The following is a 15,610-nucleotide window of genomic DNA, read 5'->3' as shown; positions in this document are numbered from 1 at the left end:
TCAACCACGCAGCAATAAACACAGGGGTGAATATATTCTTGTGAAGCAGTGTTTTGGGTTTCTTTAGAGATAGCCCCAGAAGTGGAATCGCTGGGTCACAAGATAGTTCCATTTTTAATTTTCGAGATAACTTCATGCTGCTTTCCACGGTGGCTGCTTTTGCACAGCAAGGGAAACCAGCAACAAAATTAAAAGACAACCCACTGTGCCCTGACTGGTGTGGCTCAGTGGATAGAGCGTCGGCCTGCAGACTGAAAGGTCCCATGTTTGATTCCGGTCAAGGGCATGTACCTTGGTTGCGGGCACATCCCCAGTAGGAGGTGTGCAGGAGGCAGCTGATTGATGTTTCTCTCTCATCGATGTTTCTAACTCTCTATCCCTCTCCCTTCCTCTCTGTAAAAAATCAATAAAATATATATATATATTAAAAAAAAGACAACCCACTGAATGGGAGAACATATTCACCAAGGATACATCTCATAAGGGGTTAATCAATATCCACAATTTATAAAGAACTTACGTAACTCAGCACCAATCAACCCCCCTGCCCCCGCCAAACAATACAATTAAAAAATGGGCAAAGGACCAGAATAGACACTTCTCCACAGAGGACAGACAGATGGCCAGTAGACGTATGAAAAGATGCTCCAAGTCACTAATCACCAGAGAAATGCAAATTCAAACCACAGTGAGATATCACCTCACACCTGTCAGAATGGCTCTCATCAGTAACTCAACAAACAACACGTGTTGGTGAGGATGTGGAGAAAAGGGAGCCCTCCCGCACTGTGGGTGGGGAAGCAATGCCCTCTTACCCAGGGCTGCTCCCACACTCTTCACCTGTACCCCACACACCTCAGGATTGGAGCCTTTGGATTCCAGTGCTCAGAGGAGTCTGCGCTGTCCCTGCACCGCTGGGACCTGCTTGTGCGTGTCACTGTGAAGCTGAACACAGACGCCCTTCCCTCTCCCCAGGAATCCCGAGGAGCAAGGGGATCCCGGGTCAGAGAAGCAGGAATGCACAGAAAGAAACTCGGAATGTGAATGGAAACCGAAAAAGAAATTCTTTTCTTATTGCTTGGGATGGTGATGACTTTACTCCTGGAGAGATTGCTGGGACATCCTGTTTCAGGAAGTGATTTATGGCCACAACTCTTAGTGGTAGAACGTTTGAAGGAAACAAGAGTGACAATGTATGTTTTCCCAGCATCTTAGACAGCGGGGCTTTGCTAAGGAATTGGGTGCAGTCGGCACAATCTAGAGAATTTCAGAGCCAGACTGCAACCTGCAGACCATCTCTCAACATCCGGAAATTAAGGTCTAATAGGTTAAATAAGTTGCCTAAGTTCACAAAGAGGGCAAGAGGTGAAGGGTGATCCCGACCTCCTGACTCCGGGGATAGGACATGACTTACTGCTGACTTCATCTGAATCGAGTTGTACATATGTGGTGATTATAAGAACTCAGAACAGACTTTCATTCACATATTTTTATGCTTTATTTATGGTGATTTCATCTTCCCCAATTTAGGGAAAAAGCAGAGCTCCGTTTTGGAATTACTGCCCAGGCGTTTAGCCATGGCGCGTTCTCCCTCCAACGTCCCACATGAGGCTCAAAGTCAGCCGCCCCTCCCATCTCCTGAGGGTTGCCCGGCTGTCAGCCTGGAGGCCTGGGAGTCTGAAGGCTCCATGATAAGTGAATAGAAGCTGACAAATGACACTGTCTCATCCGAGATCTCTCAGCAAAGAAGCATCAAGTCCCGGCACCCGATTTGGTATGGGGTTCAGAGCCCTTGGCACTGCCCAGCTCCCACCATCAGCCGATTCCACTGCACCCGTGAGGAGCGGAGGGGCTATGGTCTCAGGCTGACGGGCTAATGCCAGCAGGACTGGGTGTGCCGCCAGGGCCAGCTGTGGTCCCGCAGGAGCCACGCACAGCCTTCCACTGAAGGGCAGAATCCGCTATTCCTGTCCCCGTCTCCGCGGCCCTCTCTCTGTGCTTCGGATGTTTTCTCTTTCAGAAACTTGCCTATGTCAGGTCTGCCCTTTCACCAAGGCCCAGGCCCATCACTCTTATTGTTTTAAAAAGAATTTCCTGGCCTTGAGGCTAAAATTAAACTGCCCTTTGAGAGTTTCCTATTTTGTCTGTTCCTGCCTCCTGGTGGCTGCACCACCCTCCCCCTTCCCACCCCCCCCCTCCCTGCTGGGAGCACTAAGCCAAGGAGCATTTCTGTTTGGCCTCCTTCCCTTCTGCCTCTCAAGGGAGCAGGACAAAAGTGCCCTCCGGAAGCAGACGTGCCCAGGGTCCTTCCGAGGACAGAGACGCTCTGCCCTAGATGTCTCCTCAGCATTGCCCGCAGACGGAGCTGCTGTGACACGTTGGACAATCTGAAAGGAGGCGCTGGCTTGTCCAGCATCTTCCAAGGACGAGCAAGCCCAGGCTTGAGTAGAAGTTTGCAGAGTTGTTCAGCCCATTGTGGAGAGGCAGTGCATGCGGTGGGGGGGGGGTTGAGGGGGGAGGGGGGTGGTGGTGAAAGGTCTTACGTTGAGAAATTGTCCACTTGGTGCCTAAACTTTTATTGAGCAGCTACTACGCGAAAGCTCCTACCGCTGTTCAGTAGTCAGGAACTTCCTAAGCTTCTCTGTTGTCTCCTGAAAAGTAGGGAAAGAGGGGTCACAACAGTGTTTGAGGCCTGGCTGATGTGCGTCAGTGGTTGAGCATCAATCTATGAACAAGGAGGTCACAGTTTGATTCCTGGTCAGGGCACATGCCCGGGTTGTGGGCTCAATCCCCAGTCGGGGACAGGCAGGAGGCAGCCGATCAATGATTCTCTCTCATCATTGATGTTTCTATCTCTCCCTCTCCCTTTCTCTCTGAAATCAATAAAAATATATTTAAAAACAAACAGTGTTTGAGGATGGCTTTAGGGAAGAAGGAAAACGAACACAATGAAGGCTTGAGTGCATTCTAAGGGGGCACTGTAGGCCACGAATCCAAATGATGACGATGACAACGTTTGGCTAAAGGCTTCCCCAGTCCAGGGTGGTTCTTTGTGGAGTGGAGGTTGCTAGTCACAAGGTCAGGAGAAAGAATGTGGATGGATCAGCAAAAAGGAGGCTTGAAGTCCGGGAAGGAATTTGGAGATCGTTGGGGCCAACCTCTCAGGAAGCAAAAACTTAAAGAGGTTAAGAGCCTGGCTGGAGGTTACCCAGCTCCCCAGGGGCAGAGCAGGACTTGAATCCAGGGTCCCAGTGTCCAGGTGCGTTTGTCTTCCTGCTGGAGCACGTGAATACCTGTGACATCCTTAGACGAATAGAGTTGTGCGTGCGATGGCAGAGCCCTCAGCCCATTCATCCAGGGTTAACTCTGCTTTGCCTCTGGGTGTACTCTTTTTTTATTTTTTTAAAGCAGCAGCTTCTGTAAATATTTATTGTGTCTCAAATGTTTATGGCTCTGCAGGAGGGCTAAAACCTAGGATTCTGTGGTGGATCAAGAAAAGACAGATTTGGCCCGGCCAGCGTGGCTCAGTGGTTGAGTGTTGACCTATGAATCAGGAGGTCATGGTTCGATTCCCGGTCAGGGCACATGCCTGGGTTGCAGGCTCGATCCCCAGTGTGGGGCATGCAGGAGGCAGCCGATCAATGATTCTCTCATCATTGATGTTTCTATCTCTATCTCTCACCTTCTCCCCTCCTCTCTGAAATCAATAAAAATATATATTTAAGAAAAAGAAAAGAAAAGATAGATTTACTCCCATGGAGTTTGTGCACTGACATGTGAAGGGTGGGGCAAACGTGGGTTCACAGTTGTATGTGAAACACAGAATTATTCTTATATTGTTATTTATTAATTACTGGACCCTGGTGCACGAATTCATGCACTGGTGGAGTCCAGCCGGCTCACCCGATGGGGGCCATTGGGGGCGGGGCTGGTGGGGGCGAGGGGCCACAGGCGGTTTGCTGGCCAGCCCTAGCCCTGATCAGGGGCCAGGGGCCAGCTCGGGGTCGGGGCTGGGTAGGGCAAGGGCCAGCAGGCATTCTGGTTGCTCTGCTGTGCGGTCAATTTGCATATTACGCTTTTATTATATAGGATTGTGTTATTTCCCATATAAACTGTAAACCTACTTTTGTCCTGCCCTGTGCAGAAGAACAGTAAGGATGGAGGTAAGAGACAAACACCTGGGTATTGAAGGCTGTTTGACTGAAGAGAAACAAACTGGAAGAGAAGATCACATCAGTGCCAAATTATTATAAAAAAATAAAAAGTGAAGTCTGATCAGTGGTGCTGATGTTTCTTTTTTTGCCCCAGTCTCCAGGTGGCTCCCTGGGGCAGCATGACACAGGTGCCTGTGTCAACCTCCCCACCTACCGCTCCCGCCTAGTCCATGAAATGAGGCTTTCTAGAACTTACTGATTCACCATGTCACTTCCTCTAACACAGCCTCCAATGCCTCACTCCTGGAGCCAAACTGTCTGGAGTTCATGGCTCTCAGCCCTGTGACTCTCCTGTAGCCCTCTCTGTAACCCTCCCTGGTCCCCTGCATGCTGAGCATCCTCACTGCCCCAGATCACACTTCCCTTGTGCTTGTCACCCCCAAGCCCCACAGTCCTTACCGCTATCTCTCCTGCCCAAATCCTTCTTATTCTTCCTTTCATAATTGTACTGTTAGGTACGTCATCTCCTTCTTTTACTCTCCAGGCCTTCCACCAAGTGTTTTAGGCTAAATATTACTCAACCTTGCCCGGCCGGCGTGGCTCCGAGGTTGAGCGTTGACCTATGAACCAAGAGGTCACAGTTTGATTCCTAGTCAGGGCTCATGCCAAGGTTGCGGGCTCGATCTCCAATGTGGGGTGTGCAGGAGGCAGTCGATAAAGGATTCTTTCTGATTATTGATGTTTCTATCTCTCTCTCCCTTTCCCTTCCTCTCTGAAATCAATAAAAATTGTTAAAAAAAATTACACAACTTTTCAGTTAGTACTTTAGTCTGCTACCTCCAGGAAGTCCTCCCTGTCGGCTCCCCTCCCCCTTCACATCAGCTCTGAACCCTGTCACATCCCCTCACTGTAATTTCCTGTGTAATTGTCTGTATGCTACTAAGAATAAAGTTCATTCCTTGCTCATATTGTATTCTTAGCATCTAACCCAATACTTGGCATGCTACGGATTTGTTCTGTGAATACCCATTGCCATAAGTCACCCACTAGCTCTCATGGGACGGCAGTCACCGGTCCTCAGCAGTCTGCACGAGCCCCACACACTTCGTGTTGCACGTAGGAGGAAAAAGGGACTGAAATCGAATGGACTTGGGTCAGATTCCTAGCTCCATCATTTCATTAGCCGTGTGGCCTTTGGAAATTTGCTTGCCCTCTTACAGCCTCAGTTTGCTCTTCTATGAAATGGAGATAAAAATGCGAATCTTGCACTATTGTGATGAGGATGAAACGCAACTGTCTCTGCACAATGCTGAGCCAGTTGACATAGAGCAGGTGTGGGATGTGCATTAGTTCCTTTCAGTAATCACCTGCAGGAGGACCTGTCAGATTGTATCCTTAAAACTGTGGCAGAGAGCCTGGCTGGTGTTGCTCAGTGGTTGAGCATCGACCTATGAACCAGGAGGTCACAGTTTGATTCCAGGTCAGGGCATATACCCGGGTTATGGGCTCAAACCCTGGTGTGGGGCATGCAGAAGGCAGCCGATCAACGATTCTTTCTCATCATTGATGTTTCTATCTCTCTCTCCCTTCCACTCTGAAATCAATAATATATATATAAGTCACCCACTAGCTGTCCATATATATATATATTATATATATCTATAGATATATATATACATATCTATATATATAAAAGCCTAATATGCAAATTGTACCCTCAGGTGGGAGCTCAATCACTTGCTATGATGTGCACTGACCACCAGGGGGTGGTGTGGAACAAAGCAAGTCCCTGGCCTGTAGAGTGCAGCCACTAGGGACCCTACCCATGCACGAATTTTGTGCACTGGGCCTCTAGAATATATATGTGTGTGTGTGTGTGTGTGTGTGTGTGTGTGTGTACATTGAGCCATGCTGGCTGGGCAAGGTTGAGTAATATTTAGCCTAAAATTAATAAAAAAAACTGTGGCAGAGATTGGGGTGTAGCTTGCATCTCCTGGTGTCACGTCTGGTTGCAGCCAGGAAGGGCAGGTGCCCACAAAGACACTGGACTTGTTTCAGGTGGAGCCTTTCTAAAGCAGTGAGGCGGGGGCTGTGCCGGCCAGATTTCTGACCCACTAACAACCTGCTTCTTTCTCCTCAACTGTGACAGTTTCATAATGAATTGGTACTGGCTCTGTGGCTCTCCTGAGTAAAAATGTCCTTTTCAGACGCTATGAAATAGGCATTAGGTCAGTGTGTGAAAGACCTGCACTGGCAGGTGTCTGGGTGACAAGGGTCATGGTGCTCCAGGGGCATCTGCAAGCAAAGATGCTTGCGGTTCGTGGCAGGCTCCGTGCATTGTCTCCTCAAAAGCCTATTCTCAAAAAAACAGGTTTCTCTGCATCCACTGAGGACATGGAAAAACAAAATGCGTCTTAAAAACAGAGCTCCATTGATAAAATAATAACAAATAATAAGTGAGCTATCCCTGACTATGTGGGAGCCTGGTGTGGGGGCAGGACAGACTCTACGAACAAAGCCAACCACATAAACTCGGGTTGGCGCTGCACGTGGCTGTTAGCAAAGCCTTCAGTTGACTCACCACACAGCCACATGGTCGTTGCCCGGATCTGCACCTCACTGTTTTGTGCCTAACCCACCACCTCCTCCTGCCTTCCATCTCTCTCCTGCACACCACACCTTGCCTCCAGAGGCCTTTCCTTAGCAGGGAAAGCCTGAAGTTTTAACCCTGAATTCAAGTTCCCACTACCCTAGCAGGGCCTGTGACAAACTAACTACCCACCATCTATCTACCTGGACCCTGCTTGTACGGCCTGTGGCCATCTCCCAAAGATCTGGTTAATGCAAACCCTGTGCCCAAAGGAGACAGGGCAGGCAACTTAGAGTTTTCTTTTATGCCACGGAATAAAAATGTCCTCCTTCAAGACCCTTTTTCTAGAACCCTGATACTTGGCACTGAGTTTTGAGAAAGACTCCAGAGAAATATAAGAAGACAGGAATAGGTAGATATCAAGAGCACACAGCTAGTCTAGAAAATGTGTTTCAAATTGATCTGTATTGTTGGATTCCAACTACTCATAGTTTCTTGGGGATTTAAGAGAAAACCTTAATGTCTTTGCTTTAGGAACTTACGATATTAAAAGACCATGTCAGCAAAAATAGTTTTATTTATTTTTTTAAAAATATATTTTATTGATATTTTACAGAGAGGAAGGGAGAGGGATAGAGAGCTAGAAACATCGATGAGAGAGAAACATCGATCAGCTGCCTCCTGCACACCACCCACTGGGGATGTGCCCACAACCAAGGCACATGCCCTTGACCGGAATCAAACCCGGGACCCTTCAGTCCGCAGGCCGACGCTCTATCCACTGAGCCAAACCGGTTTTGGCAGCAAAAATAGTTTTAATACAGAATTAAGGAAATGTGTCCTTATTGATGATTTCCCTAAATCACTTGGTCTCGAACTCAAAGAGCCAGCAGAATTATCATTGCTTCATTTCTTTGTTTGTTTGTTTTAATCCTCACCTGAAGATATTTTCCCATTGATCTTTTAGAAAGAGTGGAAGAGAGAGGGAAAGATAGAGAGAAACATCGATGTGAGAGAAACACATTGATTGGTTGTCTCCCGCAGGCGCCCTGACCAGGGCCCTGGCTGGGGAGAAGCCTGCAACCAAGGTATGTGCCCCCGACAGGAATCGAACCCAGGACCCTTCGGCCTGCAGGCCGACGCTCTATCCACTGAGCCAAACTGGGTAGGGCTCATTGTTCATTTCTATTCTGTGGTTCCCTCTTGGAAACAGAAGGCCAAGGACTTCAGCCTCTAATATACAATAACTCAAGGCAACTCCGTTCAGTCCCAAGGGTGTTAGAACATTCTCAGCACCCTTAGGTCAGTTGGCAGATGATGAGCCCTAAAGTGCATTTCATCCAGCTCTAGTTTGAACGATTTTATGAGCAGTATAAAAAATACGGTCAGAATGAATGTGCACAAGACCTCCTTCCATATTTTGGGTTTGGCTGTCATTTTTCCCTGTGCCAATATATTCTGTTGTGTTAGTTTCACTGAGCTTAAGTGAATGGATAATTGCAAAATGGAGAAGGGAGTGTAGATAGTGGATGACTGAATCTATCACAATAGTTCTTGTGTGCAGCTGAAGGGAAGACAGACCATAAGAGGTTGTCCAATTTGAGGGTCTAAACAGGGGTGGGCAAACTTTTTGACTCGAGGGCCACAATGGGTTCTTAAACTGGACCGGAGGGCCGGAACAAAAGCATGGATGGAGTGTTTGTGTGAACTAATATAAATTCAAAGTAAAGGAGCGGAGGGGAGAGCAAGAGAACCGGATAGAACAGCCGGATCCGGCCCGCGGGCTGTAGTTTGCCCAAGGCTGGACAGCAGGTTAGCAAGCTACCCTTTGGGGATGAGAAGACCAGCAGAGGGGTTGCATCCTCAGGTGAGGACTAACAACAAAAACAACAAAACACACGCACAAAGCAAATGAATACATAGTCTAAGTCAGAAACACTTCCTATTTTCTGTGACTTTTTTTTTTTTTTTTGGTTGTGGTATGGGGGAGGGATGTGATCAAAAACTGGTTCTATTCTATTAGCATCTATGAATGATTCCTACTTACATGTGCTTGGATGCTCTGAAATAATTTTCCATTCAGGCTAAACTATAGAGACTTTCCTCTTAATATATGTCCTTTTTTCCCCCGTTGGTTACAGAGGCAGGGAGCTATCAACTCATATGAAGATTCTCAAATGGCCTATGGCTTCCAATCCAGTCACCACCCACAAAGAACTTGCTATTCCTTCTGGGAGGAGATGGCCACTCAGGAAGTTCCGACTGGTCTCGAACACTGCGGCTCAGGTAGGAACCTAAACAACAGCTGAGAGTGAGCACAGCGTTGAAGGACAATGGACATTGGATGAGGGCTGCGCTCTCTGAAATAGCAGCTGTTGTATGTTACCTGGGTGCGGATGTTATTGTTCTCCGATGGAAAGCCCCAGGTCTTCTCAACAATCTGAGTTCCTTTGTTCTCCAAAGACAGGAAAACTACACTCTAGGAATAGACCCGAGTAAGGAGAGGTGGGTGTGGGTCTTCAGTTTGTGAATAGTTCTGTCTCCTGTGCATTTCCTGCGACCTACTCCTTTGAGCCTGGCTGTTGACAAAGGGCTTAGAAGTGTTGTAGTCACAGAGTATGAACTGGATACACAGCCTCTGACAGAGCATAGTTTCTTTCCCTTGCCTTCTCTTTCCATGATCCCCCACCTCTCTGCTCATGCCCACTGCTTCTTCCTCCACCTGCTCTCCCTCTGCTTCTTCCTCCACCTGCTCTCCCTCTGCTTCTTCCTCCACCTGCTCTCCCTCTGCCCAGCTTCTTCACAGAAGCGCCTCTCCTCCTAGCACTCCAGGCTCTCCAGGCTGGCTGGTCACATTGCTGCCCCCTGGTGAACAGGAGGTGCACTCCTCCCGGGAACTTGGGTGGAGAAAAGCTCAACGTCCTCACCCCAATTCTATTTTGCAGGACTCGCTGCGTTTCTCACAAATTCCATTAGCCTCTGTTTACCTGCTACCTTTTGGGGGGGTTCATTTTAAATACAAAATGTATACCTTGAATTTGGGGATTCTGAAATAATTGATTCAGAAATGAAGTTCAATTTTTCATGAAAGCAGGTTATGATCATATATCCAGATACCCAAAAGCCAGTTAAAACCTGTGTTTTATTCCTGGGGATAAATTCTTAGCGAAGAAATGTCATTACTCTCTTCCTTGTTGAAAAGGTAATTCTGAGGAATTTTATAGAGTGAAAGCCACTGGAAATGAACTAAAATGCATTTTTTGTTGTTTGTTTCATGTCGCTTTACCCCACAACACTGTACGGCAAACTACTTGTATAGCAGTGGAGATACAAAAGAACCATTTGTTTATGCTTTAGCTTTCACCAGGAATCCACACACAGGCACAGAGCAAGACGCTGTAAACCTTGGTCGGGGCTGGAAGGAAGGCATGGGAGTTGCTTTGCAGTTACCTGGCTGTTCTCCAGGGCAGAATGGAACCAATGACCCGGTCCCGTGTTTTCTCGACTCAATGGGCATTGATCTTTGAGGCATTGCTTGGCATCACCCTGGGTCAGAAGCATGTTGCTGTCACTCTCTGCCTGGTATCTCAGTCCTCCAGCATAAATACGAATCCCGCAGCTGCCTACCCCTTTGGCGAGGAGACAGGAGAGCGTTGCACCTGTTCACAGGTGACACTTAAGAACTTCACATTTTGAGAGATGAAAAAAGTGATCCTTTGAAATTCTAAACAAAATAGGGTTTATTTGTATGAAATGAAGATCAAAATGGTGGTTTCTATATTAGTGTAAATCTTGAATCCTCTTAAATACTAGTAGATTTAAGTCTTCTGTCTACCAATTCGATAGAGATGAAAGCTATCTTGTCTTCGGGCTCTCAGTTCAGGATGGAGCTCCTGCTTGCTACAGGCTACATCTTATTAATAGCTGAGGTCACCCCCACACTCGCCCATAGCCTCCAGATCAGAATGCTTCATCTTCATAGCAAAAGGACATGGTCTTCCTTTTTCTTAGCCGAGAGGTACATACATTCCCAAGTGAAGATCACTTTTCATGTCTCCTTGACAAGGTAAAAGATTTCATTTCAGGGACAAGGAGATAGAGTCTGTGGAGAACATCCCAGCATGAAGCTGCTTCAACAAGTAAGGACTTAGAGCAGTGTCATCGAGTCTCCTATATTATACACAGGGATTGGCTTCATTCTGCCCCGGAGAAGCGCCAGGCAACTGGAAAGCGACCCCCATGCCTTCCTTCCAATGCCCACCGAGGCTTAGCATCTTGCTCTGTGCCTGTGTGTGGATTCCTGGTGAAAGCTAAAGCGGAAAAAAACAAGACAAACATCTATGTTCCATCTCTACTATTTTAAAAGTATTTTTTTTAAATATTTTTTATTGATTTTTTACAGAGAGGAAGGAAGAGGGATAGAGAGTTAGAAACATCGATGAGAGAGAAACATCGATCAGCTGCCTCCTGCACACCTCCCACTGGGGATGTGCCCGCAACCAAGTTACGTGCCCTTGACCGGAATCGAACCTGGGACCTTTCAGTCCGCAGGCCGACGCTCTATCCACTGAGCCAAACCGGTTTTGGCCTAAAAGTATTTTTATTGCTTTCAGAGAGCAAGGGAGAGAGATATATAGAAACATCAATGATGAGAGAGAATCATTGATTGGCTGCCTCCTGCACGCCCTACACTTGGGGTTGAGCCTGCAACCCGGGCATGTGCCCTGATCAGGAAGGGATCCGTGACCTCCTGGTTCATACGTTGATGCTCAACCACTGAGCCATGCCAGTGCCTCTATCTCTACTACTATACAAGTAGTTTACCATACAGTGTTGCGGAGTAAAGAGATATTTAACATTTTCCCTGTCTTCTCTGTGGTTGCAAGAAGAAGGAAGCTGGGGTCACTCAGGCGAGTGGCTGATGTGTAGGATGGGAAGATGGGGGCACATATGACCAGTCCTCAAATGATCTACAGTTGTCGTCAACTGTGGCTCAGAAAGACTGGTAGCCTCCGTGGGGGATGTGTGCCTCAGTGGCAAATGTGGTGTCTGTAGCTCCCTCTGTCTTAGGCTTCCTCTGAGGGAAATATCTAACAAAAAACAAACAAACAAACAAACAAAAAAACACAACAAAACCCTGAGCTTTTCCAGCCCCTCCTTTGCCTTTACGCTGTCCAGATGAAGGAGAGGCAGTGATTATTCCTGGGCTGTGGTCCAGCCCTCCTCGGTGATGGGTGTCCTTTGGAAGGAGACCGTGGGGTTATAGCGAAGGAAGACCGTGAGGAAGACATGGACCGAACAGTGATTTCTCCAGCTGCAGCACATTTCCTTGGAGTTGTGTTGAGTAAGAAGAAAGAGGGGAAAAAAATACTCTACATAGTTTCCCTCTTCTTTTATCCTATTTATAATTCCAGTTTTCCTTTCGTCCTCTGTCTCATGGCCACTCTCCATTCCACCCCGCCTCACATTGTGTGCTCTCAGAAGGGATGAATGAACATTTTCCCCCCAAGTACTGCACATCTGTCAGTGGCTGGAATATCCAGCAGGAGGGGCCATGGAGGAAGGATTAGGCCCCTTCCTCTGCATGTCGCTCCTGTTCACAAAGGGACAGAGGCTTGAGAAGGGCGGGAGCAAGGGAGACCATAACGCTGAGAGAGAGCATGAATGGAGGAGGGCCATTCCAGGTGAGTGGGAGAGAATACTCAGTAACCCAGATGAGTCAAGAACCTGTTAGACATAAGAGGCAGCGAAAGGGGTGCTGAGGAAGAAAGAAAAGATGTGCAAAAATGGACAGAAAGCAGAGGTGGGTGTGAGTAAAGAGGTGGGGAATACTGAGAAGAGAAAACGAAAGATGAATGGGAAGGGGGGGAGAAGGGTGGCCCAGAAAAAGACAAGGCAAGAAGGGGAGGGGAAGATGACATGAAAGAGAAGAATAGCTGAATCTGAGGACATTAGCTCTGAGCTAAAAAGGGAAGCCACACTTGCATGCAGTTGCCTGTGCAGCTGTACGTTGCTTCGTGACAATCTTGTAGTCATCATTTTCTTTCATTTCTACCTCCTCCTCCCGTCCGCCTCTCCCCTCCCCCCCATCAGCCTGAAGCCATTAGCGAGAGCCAATGGGGATGGAGAGCTGGTGTTCTGCATGAATGAATGGGTCCTTTCTGTCTTAGCTTCTCGTCATCCCACTGTTGGGGAGCCTTGTGAATCAATGGAGCCACTTACACAAGACGTGGCTAAAATGCCTGTTACTCTGTATAGTCTGACCGGAGTGGCGCCCACTGACCCTGCCTCTCTGTTCCCTTCCTCTATTCTGTCCCCCAAACTCAGCCCTTTCTCTCAGTCATCATAGCAAGATTCATTTTTTTAAGTCAGTCTCTTACTCCTTGCTTCTTAGAACTCACTAGCATTTCACAGCCATTAATTATTATGACTAGTCCCAATCCACAGCCCTGTTGAAAGAGCTGGGTAGATGGAAGCCATTTTTAGACACAGGCAGTGAGCTCAAAATGGTCCCCAGATCCAGCTGGAGTCATTCAATGCCTATTTTCCACTGGGAACTGGAAACTGACATCAGGGACCCCACGGAGCACCAGGCCACAGGACCACAGTCCATCCTATGAACTGAGAGCTGCCCTTATTGATTTTCACCTGCCAGTTATGAGGCTCACCAACGACAGTGGAGTGTAGCAGAAAATATGAAGCTTACTAGTGATAGTCTATCGAATCATTTTTTTGTTTCAGGGATGGATTGGTTTTGAATCAGCCAAAGTGATGGATGTGATGTTGTGAGCAAAGTTCTCTTTTACAAAATAGCTGCTTTGAGTGGAAAGCAGTCTGCAGCTACAGGCCAGGGGGAACTCAATTTGTCCTCAGGGAGTGAGTCCTCGGTTTCATCACCGCGATCCTTGATTTGGGAAAGAAGACAATATTTTGTTTTCTTCTTGTGTAGTACAACTTGGTATGTTTTTGGTCAATGAATGAAGTAAAAACCTCATCTACCCACATTCACATCCTACCCTCCATTTCAATCTTAATGAGAAAGGAGGTGTATATTGTATAATGGTAAAGAATCCAGCCTCTGGAAACAGATTTAAGGTTTTGTGGTTTTTTTGTTTTTTTTTTTCAAATTTATTTTAAATTACAGATGACATGCACTATTATATTAGTTTCAGGTGTACAACATAGTGATTAGACATTTGTATACCTTATGAAGCGACCACCCCGATAAGTCTAGTACCCATTTGACACCACACATAGTTATTATAATACTAGAGGCCCGGTGTACAAAATTCATGCACTCATGGGGGGGGGGCAGGTTCCTCAGCCCAGCCTGTGCCCTCTTACAGTCCAGGAGCCCCGAGATCGATCACCCCAAAGAGGTAGGCCCTGCCTACTTGCCGTAGCCCACTGTTCGGTGGTCTGGGCCTTCCTCTTTGGGGTGATCGTGGAGCCCCCCCAAATTGATTTCCCCGCTGGCCGGTGGCCTGGGCTTCCCTCTGCAGGGCGATCATGGGGCGATGGCTGAGTCCCCGACCAATCGTATCACACCTGCCTTGGCTGGCCTGGCGCCTGTGGGTGTCATAGCATGGTTGTCCAGATGGTTGTTCCACTGTTCGGCCGCTCGGTCAATTTGCATATTATGCTTTTATTATTATAGATTATTGACTATACTCCTTATGCTTTACCTCCTGTGACTTTTTATAACTGCCAATCTGTACTTCTTGCACATTAGCTCTCCCTAACCGCATGACCTTAGGCAACTCAACCTCTGTAGTTCAGTTTCCTCCTCTAAACCAGGGGTTTGCAGTGGGTCAGAATCACCCGGAAGGCTTATTAAAGCACAGGTTGTGGCCTTCCATCCCCAGGGTTGCTGATTCAGGGAGTCTAGGATACTGCTCAGCAATTTGCATTCCCACCTGTCCCAGGGGCCGCTGCTGCTAATTCAGAGACCACGCTTTGAGATCCACTAAGTTAATAGATGTCAGACTTAAAGCAGGGCCATCACTTAGCAAGCAGATATGCATGTTTGCTGGTATAACATTGTCCCGAAGTGCCTGAGAGCACAAGAAGTGTCTGGGTGTTGAGTCAGAAAGTGAACCAAGAGTGACTGGTTGAACATTGTCGGTGACAGATACTGGGAACTGAGCAGATCTATCGAGACAAAGGAAGACAGTCCTTGTCTCTGAGCAATGTGTACGTGGAGGTCCATTTCCATGATAGGAGAAATGGTTCCTGTATGAAATATTACACTTACTTGGGACAAAAGCTGGCAATCTGAGTGGATCTCACTATTTAAACTTCCTAAAATACACTGACTAGTAACATGGTAGAACTTAAGAATGTCTTTCCCAAATAACTTTTGGAGGTTCAAGTGGGGGATGTATTGAGAGGCCGAGTTCACGGTCTGCCCCGGAGCGTTCGCAGACGGCAGGCGGCTGGGAGAGATCAAACCTGGGCCAATGTTTGGAAAGGCTATCGGAGCCCAGGTGGGAAGTTTCAGCAGGAAAAACAGATGCCTCCAATTTGGCTTTTAAGTGTTGGGAACTTGGAGGGAATGCCAGAGAGGCTTGTTAAATGGGGATCCACCTTGCTGTGAAATGTTTATTCTCGTAGCAGGTTTATTCTTTCAAAACACAGTATTTTAAACTCTATCTGCTGCGCATATCTGCTCTTTCCTCATACGGGTGTGTTTTCCTTTCCTGGAGGACCCGTCGCAGGTTCTTTGTTCTTCAGGACAGTCAGATCCCATTGGTGTGTGGGTTGCTGGGATGTCGCCATGGGGAGTATTTCTCTCAGGGAAAATCTTGATCTACTCCGAATCTGGCTTGATAGTTGTGGTGTTTGGGAAGGAGAAAGCTGTAACCCT

This window comes from Plecotus auritus, assembly GCF_963455305.1.
Source record: "Plecotus auritus genome assembly, chromosome: 13".
NCBI lineage: Eukaryota > Metazoa > Chordata > Mammalia > Chiroptera > Vespertilionidae > Plecotus > Plecotus auritus.
The sequence above is the reverse complement of the archived record's forward strand: the minus strand, read 5'-3'. Positions refer to the sequence as shown.